General features: G+C 35.5%; 2 pseudogenes; both read right to left on the reverse strand.

Moving 5' to 3' along the window:
* Positions 1-5,229: 5,229 nt before the first annotated feature.
* On the reverse strand, positions 5,230-5,748 carry LOC149176514 (putative polyamine transporter At1g31830 pseudogene; annotated as a pseudogene).
* Positions 5,749-11,171: 5,423 nt separating this feature from the next.
* Positions 11,172-16,569, reverse strand: part of LOC149176515 (uncharacterized) — a 37,577-nt pseudogene continuing 32,179 nt past the window's right edge.

Consider the following 16,569-nt stretch of genomic DNA (forward strand, 5'->3'; position numbering starts at 1 on the left):
AGTGATCAAGCTTCTTTCTAAGAACCTGGCTCTGATACCAATTGTTGGGAAAAATACTGAGAGGGGAGTGAATCAGTATTTTTAAAAACTCACAATAATAATTTTCTTTTCTGAAATGTATACGTGACTTGAGTTAACCCAACTAGCGTATATACATGATTGTTGTAAAAGAAACTAGTGTATGCTCAGTAAACATGTAAAACAACTAATTCTTTATTTGTTAAACTTGAACCAGAATGTAAGTGATTTATCAGGCATTTGATAACCAGTAAATAGGTGCAGTAAGAACATAATAAAGTATCACACATAAGTAACACACATGAACACCAAGATTTAAGGTGGAAACCCAATGTGGGAGAAAACCACCACTGCTGTCGTCTCAGTCTTCAAAACTTATTAATATTAAAAACTTCTTACATTCTTGTATTGTTGCAGACTCATACCGGTATAGACACCCACCTACTAAAGGCTACAACCTTTACTCGTTCTCCAGCTCCTATTGGAAGGGAGCTCCAATCCCTTAATTTGATTGCTAGCTACTACTGGAAGGAAGCTTCGACTTCCTTGCTGAAGGCTCCAACCCTCAACAACATCCATGGACCACGTTTCATAATTTTTCCCACTAGATCCAATATCAACACTTATTCTCAATGATCATTGTAATGAGATCATCAATCTTGGACACAAAAAATCATCCAATCACTGAAACCGAATCAACTGACACTTAATCAAAACTCAACCAATGAACTGTAAGAGTTAGATCACTATAACCAATATACAGAACTGAATTCATAATACTGCATCAACACATAGAGTCAACTGCAACCCTGATCATTCAAATGTCGAAATGTATACACTACTTTGCTTAAGGAAACCCGCGTGCATACGCACTTTTCTGTAGAGAAACCCATGTACAGATCTTAATATACTGAAAATTTAAAACTTGTAATTCTGAATGAGACACAGAGTTGACCAGAGATATTCTAAAATATTATGTTAGCTTACATAACCCTATTACAATCAACAACATCAATAATCTTTTCAACCAATCAACATGTAAACAAAATCAACTTCATCATTCAATTAGTTCTACTTAAGACATTATCCCTCAACCCAGATCAACATGAGGACATCATTGACAGATAGTAGAGAAACAACAACATTGATAAGGTTAATCCGTCATTTATGAACATAAACCCCTTACTTTATATACACAGCTTTAAAGAAGTGAACCCACATGTATACACGCTTTTCTCAAGACCAACCAGAATATAGATCGACAAATTTTGACCTAAAATTGTGCAGCTCTTCAGAACTTCAGAAAGACCCAGATCTTAAAAAACATGCGTCAGTACTGAGATCTAGTCAATCCATGAGCAGATCATACAATGAAAAGTCATTTCAGGTCTCATAATCCTGATCCATTATTGTATTCATTGGTGCATAATTATTTCAGATCTATGTGACAATTATGGCCCTTACAATGCAAATATACTTCAGATTGAAGTATTCATCAACAATCCTTTCACTTGCACACTTAACACTTTGATCTTCACCTGTTTATATAGTTTATTCCTTATCCAATACAACGAGTCAAAACTACACTAATATCAGTGGTAATCTTTGACGGGATCAATATCCGTTTTCACGCTCATTACTATGGGCCAATACCATGGTAAAGACCCCCGGTATTTAGAATACCATGGTGCAAAAACCATATGCTACTTTTCTTCACTAAACTCACATGTATACGTAACTTGGACTTGACGATCCCACGTATAGATTTTCAAATATTCACCTGTATCAAACTTCTGATTCTGGCCTATAAACCTTTGACCCATCATTCTAGTATTATGTTCCATCATTCTTTCACCTCTGAACTAACCTGTGGATTCATTTCGTTACCATATACTTGTTCTGTTACAAGTGAGTTACCATCAAGGACAACACATGCATCATAATACCAAGAATAATGAATTGCATCATCCATCGCACTAAGGAGATGAGGAAACTTTCTTAACTATTTTAAATGTATTAAATCCATACTAGAAAAATCTTCCATGTTTCTTGAGAAATCTACATTTATTTATAACTATACTAATCCCATTTCATTATTATTTAATTTAATTTAATAAATTATTATTAAATGATATTAAATTAATTAATTAGCATATATTTATTAACTTTAATTCTAATGGATCCTTATGCCAGATTAAAGAGAATCATACCATACCTTAATGCCTTTCATCAATAATTAAAATATCAAGAAGACACAATATCATATAAAAAATCCTATCATACGTACTATTAGAGAGAGGAGGGCCTTCCCTAACCACTTGAATGGGTATGCTTCCTCTATAAGGGGTATGCTTTCTCTATAGTGTCAAATTATATATTAAAAAAATAGAAGTATACAAAATATAGAATGGATTATTTGTTCCATCCAAAATCCAATATGAAGGAGATGTTTAATGTCTTAAGATGAAGTTGATATGTAAGATTTTAAAAGGATACTAAAAAAAGATATTTAGTATTTTCCATAAATAAAATATTTCAATGTTCATCTATGTAAAATATTTCAATATCGATTTTAAGTGAAGTATTTCAAGATAGACTTTATATGTGTGAGTGCATGTCTAGAGAAAGAGAAAGACATAAAACATATGTGTAGTGTACTGCTAAATATAAAGTATATTGTGTGTATGAGAGAGGTGTATAATTCCTTTAATACTTAACATAAAACTGACATATAACATATTTATAAAACAAATATAATTTGTATACTAACTATAAATAAAATAATTTACAAAATATCATTTATTTTTAGAGCTATAATATATTAATTTCAAATAATAAAACATTTCTAAATGAAATAATCACATTCATTTAAAGAAGTATTCACTAAAAATATTATCATTAATATATTAAAAATAAGAATGAATCATATTACATGCTAATATAAAAAAATAACATAGAATAAATTACAAAATAAAAAATATTATTGTTAATATATTAAAAATAGGAATGAATCATATTATCTATTCATATGAAATAAATATAAAACAATAATATGGAATAAATTACACAATAAAAATACAAGCAACATAAAGTCAAAAGGTTAATAAAATGAGTATCATTTTGAAAAAAGTACTATATATATATATATATATATATTATTAAAATCCAATATAAATATATTAATAATAAGATATAAAATATATATATATATATATATATATATATATATATATATATAATTTTTCTATTTATTAAAGTGGGTATTAATTTTTTTACTAATTACATAGGAGCACAATTAATATAGATTTATACTATTATAATTTTGGTTGATAAATGTTGATAGATATTAATCTATAATAAATATCAAAACACTTATTCCATGACACATTTCACATTACTCAGATTAAAAAAAATCATAAAAATGAACTAAAGTATAACACTATTTTAAATCTATTATTATTATTATTATTATTATGATTTTGTGACTAGGTTGACCCTAGGATTGTGTTAGGCTTTGTCAACCCTCGACACTTAATTCTCCTAAGGAAGCTACCACATTCAACCTCTCTACGAAAAATCTATTATTATTATTATTATTATTAATTATGGAGATTCACCCTCATTTAGTTTTTCTTTGCTACGATACCATAAGGCCAATACCATGGCTTAACAGTACCACATGTCAAATATGACACATGTTGATATGACATTTTCTTTAATTAATTAATTTGAAATAAATTAATTAAAATGAAATAATTAACTTGGAGATAAATCTTAACATTTGATTTGTGAAAACTACTATGAATATTCTTATATTTTCCATAGAAATTAAATTTCTATCATTCACTTAATAATTATTGATAATTAAATTAAAATTTTATGAAACCTATTCTAATATAGACATGCCCATAATTTATTTAGACATGCCGTAATTTATTTAAATCTATTTTAAATTTAAAATAAATAAAAATCCATCAACATTAAATCTCTACTATTCACTTAATAATTAAATTAAAATTCTAAAAAACATATTTAAATCATTAAATCTCTACTATTCACTTAATAATTATTAATAATTAAATTAACATTTTAAATCAGCACAATTTATTTAAATCTCTTTTAAATTCAAAAAATTAAATATTTTGAAATACAAAACTTTCCTCTCAACTTTTCAACACAGCTATTTAAAAATATCAATGGATTTATGCCCATGGATTTTGTAACATCATTAGTCATAGAGGGACATATGTTATAATGATCAAAGCAAGATTCTATGCATATTATGGGTCATGAATTCAGTATTTGTGAAATGATTGAATCTAGGTTTCTTGTTGTATAACCAAGGTTAAAAAAATGCATCAGTAATTATTCAGACTGCATACAGATTGGCAAGATAAAATAACGCCAAATATATCAACTACCCGCAGATAAGCAAATTATATCAATAATAATTTTGAAGATGAAGCACCCGACTTTGTATGAAAAAAATAAAAAATTTGAAGGGTTGATGTTAATTAGCTTTGGTTTAGATGATTAGAAGAAAGGCCATTATCTTTTCCATCCAAGTACAGTTCTAACATTTGACATACTACTACAATTCTAGCATTTGACATACTGAATTCATATTGATTGTTTTTTATGATGACTTCAAATCTTATTATCTACCCTGACTTCAAATCTTATTATATACTGAAATCCAAAAACATCCTTAATCTTTTTATAAAATATAAAAACATTTTCCAGAGAAAAAACGTAAATGGTTGATAGTTGTTTTCCCCTCCAAAATAAGCAGAAACAAATGCCCAATTCATCAGAACTATATCTTGATGGCATTGTTCAAATCCTACAATTCTGCAAAAACAATCCATGTGTGCTATTTCAGACCTACTAAATATCATGAAATAAGCTTCTTTCAAATATATAGAGAGTCGATCTGGAAAGTACATGAATGATTCACTATCCTATTGGCCATGCATCTACTTCAAATATAAAACATATTGAAAGAAGTCCCTGCATTACAGGGTCTGCCCTTGTCCATCCTTCCACTGTATTTAAGCCCCCAAAGATTCCCAGGAGTTTGGAGGATTTTATCTTGACAAAAAATTCCATATGTTCTTTGGCTAAAATCAAAGTCCTCAAATGAGATATATCTATATTCCAATTCTTTGCCCTCTCTACAATGCGCAAGAATGTACAAAATCAAGGACTTTATCAGAAAAGTTGTGTATTTTCAGTTGACAGCAATCCAACTCCCGCATCAGACACTAATATATCATGAAGATCACCTGAAAGCTCTGACCCTGTCACAAAGTTCAACCATTTCTTACTCTTCACAAATTCAAGACAAGGCCACAATACAAACCCAATTAAAACAACGCTGATGCTGGCAGCCATGACTTTAAAAGAAGCAACTGCTACCACTAGAACCAGTAACAACGAAGGTATTAGACAGAGGAGAATAACTCCAACAGTCCCAAGAGGAACTTTATAGGGCCGAGAAAGTCCTGGCTTCTTGATTCTTAAACATATAAAGGCAGCAAACTCTGCAAACATACCAAAGCAATAGAGATAATTCTCAGCTGCTACAATTTCTTGAAAACTCAATGAAATTCCAGAAGCAGAAAACATAATGGCCAGAAGAGGAGTTCCATATCTTGATCTGACAGCAAATAGAGCAGGAAGCATGCCTGATTGTCCCATGCCAAGAAGCTGAAAAGAATCAATGCTCATTTCAATTTAAAAAATTTATGTGGCACAGCCCACCCTCTCACATTTCATTTCAAGCGGGACTGTGAGTTTGAAATTTTGAGTGGGACTGCGAGTTTGAAATCTTGCGCATGGAGGTTTAGTTGAATGTGTGTAGGTGGAAAATTCATTTTCATTAACTACATCCACTTGCATTAAGTACATCCAAGTGATTAAGTCAGAGCGGAGGAGCCTATCAGAGCGAGAGCGGTGGTGGAGCTTAAGTTGGAGAGGAGGAGCTTGTCAGAGCGGGAGCGGTGGTGGAGCCTGCCGCAGTCAGAGCTATGGAAATGGCCGGAAAACAAATCATGATGTATGGGCATGTATGTTACCATGCACGCACGAAATCAGAATCTGTTAGCCGGAGAAATGATGCACACGGGTTGACAGCCAAGGGAACATGCGATGATGTAAGGAGGGCTATAAGGACGTAGCATTTATGTTTCTATGGAGGTGGAAATAGCGCTCACCTTTAATGAGCTCTTGATGTATTGCACTCCATCAAATGGTGCCAGAAAAGGAAACACTTTTAGGCCAACACAGATTCTCTGCTGCTATGTAGTATTTAATGTTGATCTTACTAATATATAAATAAAATAGTGAAATTTTTAAAGTGATTTAATTTTAATGATTTTATATTATTTACTTTGGTAATATCTATGCTATTGAATATTAGTAAATGTGATTGATATATAAGTTATTATTTTTTACTTTTTATAAAATATATTTGTTAATGTGATTGTGTTAATATTACTTATATTTGCATAAAAAATGTGTAAAGGCGCGCGGATAAAAGTGTAGATGAATTTAGAGTGATGTAGAGGTAGCATTAGAGGAAACAAGGATGTGGATGTGGAAGGCATGAGGAATCACGAGGTGTGGGGTGGGGGGAATGGGAAGGAATTGGTAAAGTAGAGGGTTGTGTGTGAGACATGGTTGTGTTATCAAAATCTGGCAATCAAATTCCCTCATAGGAGCACCAAGGAGATAGAGATAGGCACAAACTAATAGGGAAGATAGTGAATTAAGCAGGTAAGTAAAGACTTATAAATTAAATTTGTTGAAATAGTGAGATAGAAGTTGAAGAAGACATATGGAAATGTTGAAATGCACCCTATCACATTGATTTTCTATGATTATGTCTTTGTTGAGGTTGGAGGGGGATGATTTTCGTTTTGGCTTCTTTATGTTAAAAAGATAGGATATATCAACACATGTGAAACACATTAAGAAACTAAAAAATGACATCGAAGATCAGTACACCATTGTTTACATGTCTAAAACATAATGCCTAGACAACTCTTTTCAAGCAATCTAGCCCTCCTAGGCTCTGATTATCCACTCAACACAGAAGTTGTATTAAATAGAACTTGTTGAGAACACCCATATCATCCTAAGCTCTTGAGGTACAACATAAATTCAAGTCGATTCTATGAAATCCTTTTGCAATTCAAAACCAACACAAAGAAATGGCCTCAAAGATCCCACCAACGTCTCATAGGCACCTCAAGATGGCACCAAATAAGAAGAATAATAAACATGATTGATCATTAAAGTTTTGGTACAAATATCAAATAATATTGATTTTAATCAACTTCTCAACTTTTTTTCTACTTTGTCAATCATCATAACCCATAAAACCCATAACTCCTTCGACAAATCCTAGACAACAAAGAGATGTCAAAAAAACTTTGAATAGTGTGTCAAGTGGAATCCATGTACATCCTTTGTTCAAGAATAATGTTAGCCTCTCTTTACACTTTAAAATGAATTCTTGAAAGTAATATCAAGCAAATGCACTTTATTCTCTATGAATTTTTTATCATCAAGATAGAGGGTAACAAGTCGTCTATGAAATCACCTAGTAAGAGTTATCCTTGCTTTGGCTTGAGAAGAGGAAATCATTAAATGATACTTGCATCAATTCTTTGCACAAATTGATATTCTAGTGCTTTGAGCAACAACTAAGTGCATTTTCTCTCTATTTTTTTGCATTTTTATTACAACAGTTTGCATGTGCATTTGTTTTACAAATTTGTGCATTTTTTCTCTATTTTTTTATAGCATTCATGTCTCAATCAAGGGAAACATGGAAGGGGCAAAGGAAGGGGAAGAATGTCCCCATTTGAGAAGCCCCTCCTCTTCTAATTTCATCAAGGTCTACAAGTGTTCCCTCTATTGCATTGGGGTTGCAACAACAACTTTAAATGTTGAGGGAAGACAATAGCCTCAAGATAACAAATATCCCCCGTGGAATTATGTCACAAGAGAACAAGGGTCAGGCAACGAGATGAAGGGAGGAGGCAATGTTTCTTGGAAATGAAACTATTGCAAAAATGATTTCATGAGCACATATTTCCATGTGAAAGCTCATTTGTTGGCTTTACCAAGTTGTGGAATTGCAATATGTACACAGGTGTCTTTAGTTAAGAGGAAGGAAATGGAAAAGCAGGCCAACATTGGTATGGCAAAGGTGGTTGCAAAATCTAAAAAAAACAAGAATTAGAACCCCCTTCCATTCTTGAGGAAAAACAACAACAAATTTCCATTTGAGAGTCCTGGTGGGGGACAAGCAACAAAAAGAAAGGAAATGGAAATTGGTACAATGGACTAGATTTTCCAGAAAGAGAAATGGGAAGAGCTTGATCTCACCATTGCATTTATTTTCTATCAAAACTTCATATCCTTTAAAGTTGCATGCTCACCTTTATTTATTGAGATGTGGCAAGCTCTAACGCAAGGGGCTCAATCATGGCATGTGGCTCCTGGGTTAGAGAAGCTTAGAACCACATTGTTTACGAAAGAAAAGAAAGAAGTGGACAAAATTCTTAAGCATATTAAATCAGCATGGCCAACATCTAGGGTTAGAACTGTTTTAGATGGATGGACAGATCCGACATGACACCCGCTCGTCATCTTCATGGCGTCTTCCTTGAATGGTCCATTTTTATGGAAATAAGTGGATTCTCTTGGACAATACATGGATGCACAATATATGGGTGAGTTGTTTATTAAAGTTAATGAAGATGTAGTTGTTGATTCTTGTGTGCAAATCATTACAGATAATGCACCTATTTGCAAGGTGGATGGCATGATTGTGGAAGCTAAATATCCACAAGTATTTTGGACACCTTGCATTTTCCATTCTTTGAATTTAGCACTTAAATATATTGCTACTGATGTGCATTGGATTGGAAGCATTATTGAGGATGCACGACATATCCACAACTTTGTACAAAATCATACAAATGCCCTCACTATCTACAAGGAGTACACCAATCTATCATTGTTGAAGATTGCAGATACATAGTTTTCGTCTTCATTCTTCAGAAGAGGTTGAGGGAGGTCAAGACCGCTCTTGGGGCCATGGTTATTTTAGAGTTTTGGTCTTTTTGGAGAAAGACATATCAAGTAGCTTGAAAAAGAGTGAAGGACACAGTGTTAGATGATGCTTGGTGGGAGAGCGTAGATCTACTTATTCAAATCATGGACCCTATCATTTCTTTGCTTCCATTTTCAGATACAAACCAACTCATCCTAGGAGAGGTTTATGAGGGATGGGATTCCATGATTGAGTTAGTGAGGAGCATTATTTTACAGAGTGAGTGCCCTGAGTATGAGTCATCATCAGAGGCCTTCTTCACCACCATACATGATATTCTTGTCAGCAAATGGGATGAGAATTGTGCACCTTTACATTGTTTGGCTCACTCATTAAACCCAAAATACTACAACCATGAGTGGTTGAATGGTGGACCTTCCAGTAGTTTCCCTCCTCACATGGATGGGGAAATTTCATAGGGAATGAAAGATGCAATGAGGCAGATTTTTCAGGGCAGAGCATCTCTTGATGAGGTGTAGGATTCCTTTGTAGAGCTTTCCACTGGCACTGGTCGATTTATAGGATATGATGTGATTAGAGACAGAGGGGCTAAGAAGCCCTATTCTTGGTGGGAAACTCGTGGGGCAACAAGACCTCCTCTACAGTAGTTAACCATGAGGCTCATTTCTCATGTGATTTCATCCTCTTGTTGAGAGAGGAATTGGAGCACATATGGGAATTTGTATAATGTCAAGAAGAGCAGGTTTTGAGTAGTCCATGGCAGATATAATGGTGTATGTGCACACCAACCTTCATCTTATTTACACGCAGAGGGATGAGTGGCTGAAGGGAAAGATAAAGATGCGGGACGTATTTCCTGATGATATGGGTTTGGACAACAGTGCTGAGTTGGAATTGGCCAACATGGATCTTAATGAGCCAGTGTTAGAGCCTATCACTTTTGATGATGGTGATACTGTAGAGGGGTAATCCTCCACACCAGTAAATGCAGAGACAACATTGGATATAGAGGAAGAGGACACAACAGAGGAGAGAAGTGGTGACAATGATGATGAGTACAGTGATTTTGATTTTGATTATGAGGATTGATGACTCATGAGCTACCTACTGCCTTTAAGCTTGTATTTTTTTTGTATTTTGTATTTCTATTTTCCATTGGCATTGCTACTACCTATGTAACACTGTACACATTTTGATTTTGATGACTTAATGAGAAAACTACAATATCTTGTCTTTCTCCCATTGGATCATTGATGAATATGTATTATGATTTATCATTTATGTCACAATTGTATTTGTATGCGTAATATTACTTTGTAAATCTTACATCTAGATGAAAATCTATGTTTGAATCAATGAATATGTATCATGAATGAGAATTTGTGTAAGAAATATCTAACTTTTAATATATATATATATAAAACGTGTCCTAATGTGTCTGTATCCGACACTCGAATCCTTGTGTCCTTTGTGTCTCGTGTCCTCGTGTCAAGTGACTTAGATTATGAATTGTTTCATTATTAGCCCTTTGACCTTAATGGGAATATACATACATACATACATACATACATATATATATATAATAACATGTCCGTATCCGACACTTGAATCCTTGTGTCCTTCGTGTCTCGTGTCCCCTTGTCAGGTGACTTAGATTATAAAATTTTTCGTTGTCAGACCTTTGACCTTAATGGGCAATTGGGTATGCATGCAAGTGCAACCTGTGAATAAATCTAGGGCACATTTTGTCCATAAAATGCATCATACCAGATCAATATTTCGTTTGATAAGGTTTGATCAAGATCAACAATTGGGCTTGCAAAACCTTATTCTTGGAATTCACTAGATAAGGTACAAGTTTTAGGCACTACATTAATCACCCCCAATCAGTTTTAAAAGAGATGGCTCTGATGTAGTTTCCTATAACATAACATAATTTGATTGTATGCTACTACAACACTAAATAAATACAAATTTTGCAAGATAAATTGTTGGGAAGTTGTAGTAGGTTTATACAAAGAGCTCCCATAAAAAAATACAAAGAAAACTCTTCGATTAGACACAACTACAAGAAAGAATCATGTTTTGATCCAACTAAAGACTTTGATTGATCTAATATTCTATTCCATTCATGGTCACCCTTATCCACGCTACATGCGCAAGATCAGACTGTCAAGGTTGCAAGCTGCTGAAGTTCTATGGGAGACCTATCACACTCTCTATAACTCCTACCAATATGGTATCACGTGTACCATTCCATGTACCATTTCATACATTATTCATTTCCAAGGTCCTTGTTTCATGGCCACATTAAACCCATAACCATTACAAACTTCAAAAGCTATAATAGGAAAATTAAAATCCCAAGTTTGCACATACCTGATAAAGAGTACATCCAGGGCACTATCACTACCTTGCAAGTGTATTAATTAAATTTAGAAAACATTTGATCTGATAATCACCCTATGAGTGATCTCAGTTAAAGAATTGTTAAATGAAGGTATTAAAGACTTGTGTGCTCGTGTGTGTCTATGTTATTTAGGCAACGGATTGATCAGATTGCAAATACACAGACACTTGAGATGGAAAACAACAGAGAAACACAGTAAGCAAAATACACGAACACAACAATTAATAAGGAATTCACCCTATCCTCCAGGGCTACATCTCCGGTCTAGCTTTCAATGGTGGCCTTCTTTTATTGTGTCTTAAAGCAGAGAATTGCAATGAAGGAGCTCAATATGAGTCTCCTAAAACAGAATGCTTGGCAGGGTGGTTCTTGGATTCCCCAAGCCACTATAGTGCATAGACTCTTTACCTTACCAACACTTTGACCTCTCTGGTCTGACAGATCCTCTCAGGGATGGCTTGAATCTCTCAAGCTCTCTGGTGCTCGATGTTTCCTTTGGTCAGCTCGGCCCTCTGTCTTCTTTCTACTCTTTGCTTCACTGGTTCTCTTCTCTGTCTTCCTCTCTGTGTCCTCTCTCTGTCTTCCTTGTTCTCTGTTTATGGCTTTAAAGCCAATTGCTCTCATGGTTGTTCGATTCCTCTTCCATCATCGTCGGATCGCCTGCTATAGCTTTGCTTGGAGTTCCCTATTTTGGCGCCATCATCAAGCTCACAGGGAGTGGCCACTTGTCCTCCTGCAACTGCGCCAACTTGCTCTGTCGATTCATTTCTTTGGTTATGTCATGGAATGAGTCTTCTGCCACCTTGGTGGTTAAAGCGGACCTCAAATTCTTCTAAATTGTGGCTTATTCCCTCGTTAAATTTGGTCTTATCATCGGGCGCGATATTGGCCATTAGATTTGGATCCCCCAGGTCCAACGCCATCCGCTCATTTCGCGCGGTGGACTTGCTCGACCGTTAGCGCGCAATGAGTGGTGGTTTTCTCTCTCCTCCGCTTGCCACGTGTCAGGCGCTGAGTGGAATCGCTCCATTTTCGCTAAAAATGTTTACCGCCCAAGGATGCCTCCGATCAATACCGCCGGTTTTGGAGTGGGTCCCGCCTTTAGCCGTTAGCCTTTTGTCCCACGGTTTTCCTGGCTCCCATGCGACTGAGCACTCGGGGCTCTCCTTCTTGAGGGTAGCGCTAATCGCGCATCAAAAACTCCCTCCATTTCCCGATCGGGGCTCCCCAGGGGCTAGTTTCACCTCCCACGCAGTCTCCATGGGCCTTGGTCAGTGCGCTTTGACTGAGGTCCTCGTCGTTTCACGCTGGATGCTATCTGCCACTATTTTAGAGGTGTTTTTGATCGCTGTTCTTGATTCTTTGAAGTCTGTCTTGACATGGTACAACCATGGTTCTTTTGATTATTCTTCATGGATCCAATTCGGATCACGACCTTCCCACTAAAAAGATTTTGGACCACCAAAAGTTGGTTTTCAAGCATCGACTAAGTGAGGGTATTGTTTTCTCACTTGTCCAATCTCAATCCATTTTGCACTGCTCGGCTTTGAACCTTTGAACCCAATTCTGAGGTACTCAACATCTCCTCTGCGCGTTGTCCTCACCTTCCTGTCCAAGACTGTGTCTTCCTGTAATTCGTTAAGATATTCAGGTAGCAGGTCATCAATAGAAGGCAACTGACTCTACTCTTCAGGATCCTCAATCATTGAAGGTTCAAACAATATCAAGCAGTCTGCATTTACGACTGAGTAGATGTGCATGCAAGCTGGTAGATCAAGGTGAAAAACATTTTCACCAATCTTCTCAAGTATCCTAAATGGTCCATACCTGATAGGCTTTAGCTTTTTACCTTCACCTTGCATCCTGTCCTTGTTGATATACAGCCAGACCTGTTCGCCAACTTGAAAACTATGCTCCATTCGATGCTTGTCATGCCTAGCCTTATATTTGGCTTGGCTCTTTTCCAGCTATTTCTGTACTGCCTGGTGGATCTCCTGGATCTGTTCAATGAACCTAGTTGCCTTGTCCACATCACTGTGTCCATCAACTGTGGTATCTTTACCAAAGACAAAATCCAAAGGAGACCTTGGTGTGAAACCAAAACAGGTCTCAAAAGGAGATCTCTGTGTAGAAGAATGTTTTGCTCTGTTGTAAGCATGCTGCACATAACACAAATGTTCATCCCAAAGCTTAGGATGTTTGTTGCAAGATCCTCTGAGTAACTGGATTACTGTCCTGTGAACTACTTCTGTCTGGCCATCAGTTTGTGGATGAAAATCTATGCTCTTCTTCAGTTTGGTGTCCATCAATTCCCACAGACTTGATCAAAACTTCCCCACAAATCGGGTGTCTCGATTAGATACAATAGAAGTGGGTAATCCAAAATGAACCCATACATGCTCAAAGAATAGTTTTGCAATTTGTTTAGCTGTAATCTATTTATTACAAGGTATCAAAATACACAATTTGCTGAACCTATCCACAACAACATATAGATAATCACGACCTTTCCTAGATTTAGGTAGTCCTCCAACAAAATCCATGGAAACACTTTCCCAAGGGTGAGAAGGAACTGGTAGTAGAGTGTACAAGCCTAGTTTTCTATTGCTGGGCTTGCTTTTAGCACACATAGTACACCCTTTTAGATATCTAGAAACCGTCTCATTCATTTTTGGCCAATAACAAAATCTTTGCAGCTATGCAACTGTTTTACTTACCCCAAAGTGACCTGATATCAAATAAGCGTGTGCCTCTCTAATTATATTCACTCTCTCAGTTTGTGGAATGCAGAGTTTCCCACAATGATATAAGAGTCGGTCCTTTACATGATAATCCAATTCTTCTATTATTTTGCCTTGACTCAAAGTTGCATATACATCTTTAAAGTCTATATCTTGAGCATATTGTTCAATGTAGTTTTCATGTAGTACCGAATTATGCTTAAGTATAGTAGATTCATTTATAATGGGTCTAGATAACATGTCTGCAAGTTTGTTATGTATGCCCTTTTTATATCTGATGACTAAATGAAACTGTTGTAGAAAACCCATCCATCTGTAGTGTCTTGAATGATGCAACTTAGTTTGGGAGTGCAGATATTGAAGTGGTTGATGATCAATATGTATTACTGTCTCTTTGCCCATTAAGTAATGTTTCCAATTTTTCACACTCTAAACTAATGCATACAATTCTTTATCATATGTAGGATAGTTAAATACTGCAGGATTAAAAGTCTAAGAATGATAACATATGGGTTTACCATGCTGTGTCAACACTGCTCCCATGGCATAGTCACTGGCATCTGTTTGGATCTCAAATGGTCTTTGTAGATCAGGTAGTGCTAGTAAAGGTGCTGTACTAATTTTCTATTTCAAGGTGTTGAAGGCTTTCTGATGTTTGCCTCCCCACTGAAACACCTTGTTCTATTCTGTTAAAGCATGTAAGGGAGCTGCAATTGAGGAAACGTTAGAAATGAACTTCCTCCAATATTGTGTTGCTCCTAAGAAGCTTCTCACTTCTGTAGAAGACTTGGGTTTAGGCCAGTTTGCAATCACTGCAACTTTAGAGGGATCTACTTTCAATTCACCACCCCCTACTATATGACCCAAATAATTTAGAGATGTTCTGCCAAATTCACATTTTGAGAGTTTAACATGAAGTTTTTCTCTTTTCAAAACATCTAATGTCTGCTTAACATGCTTTAAGTGTTCTTCCCACGTTTTACTAAAAATCAGAATGTCATCCAGATACACAATAACAAAATCATCAAGAAAAGGTCTGAGTACATCATTCATTAATCTCATGAAAGTAGCAAGAGCATTAGTTAAGCCAAAAGGCATAACCAACCACTCATACAATCCCTGCTTTGTTTTGAAATATGTATTCCATGCATCTTGTTCTGCAACTCTGACCTGATTGTATCCACTGTGCAAGTCCAGCTTGGTGAAATAAACAGCTTCCTTCAATTGATCTAAAAGATCATCTATGTGAGGAAGGGGATAATGATTTTTTATTGTTATCTTATTCAGTGCTCGGTAGTCAATGCACATTCTCCACGAGCCATCTTTCTTTCTCACCAAAACGATTGGTGACCAACATGGTGATGTGCTAGGCCCGATGAACCCTTTCTTGAGCAACTCCTGTACCTGCTTCTTGATTTCAGCATTCTCTAAAGCAGACAACCTGTACATTCCAATGTTAGGCAATGGAGCATCTTGCTGCAAAATAATATCATGTACTATTTCCTTTTTGGGTGGCAGACCTTTAGGTTCTTGAAACAAGACATCATACTCTGAAACAACCTTTTCTATATCAGCCTGCTATTTAGCATTACAGCCCTCAAATACATTGGTTTTATTAGGTTTCTTTTCCTTTACAACCATCAGTAAGAATTTTTTGCATGAATTTATCATTCTTTTCATCTGCCCTGAGTTTATGAGAGTATAATTATTCTTGAGCTTATGAGCTCTTACAAAGTATTCGATTCCATATTTAACAAGTAGATACTTGTTCTCAACTCTATAGAAAATAACTTTTCTATCATACAAGTAAGGAATGCCTAAAACAATTCCACATATATCCAAAGGAATTATGTCTAACTCAACCTCATCTACAAATGCTGACCCAAAAGAAAACTTGAGTTTGCATTGTCTAGTCACTTGTAGTTGTGCTTTATCATTCAACCATCCTAATGGGTATGGTTTCTTGTGAGGTGTAGTTGCTAATCCCAATTTATTTACAATTGCTTTAGAAATCAAATTTACTTGTGAGCCACTATCAAACAAAGTATCAATCTTTTGATATTTGGAAACAACTCGAATATGGAAAAGCTCATGTCTTTTTCTCTCACGTTCTTCATCAATAATAGATTGAGCAGAATTACTGGTAGCTGCTTCAGAATTCTTACCTTTTATACCTGTGGCTGCAATGGTTGTTTTGTCTCCTGAGTCTGACCCCAAATATTTTTGAATAGCAGCAGCAGTCTTCTTCTTTCCCTCGGACTTCTTAGGTCTCAGCTCTGGATGTAGAATCCAACAATGCTCATCATCATGCC

This window comes from Pinus tabuliformis, chromosome 4_1, assembly GCF_031772625.1.
Source record: "Pinus tabuliformis cultivar Carrire ecotype Pingquan chromosome 4_1, CPIR1, whole genome shotgun sequence".
Classification (NCBI taxonomy): domain Eukaryota; kingdom Viridiplantae; phylum Streptophyta; class Pinopsida; order Pinales; family Pinaceae; genus Pinus; species Pinus tabuliformis.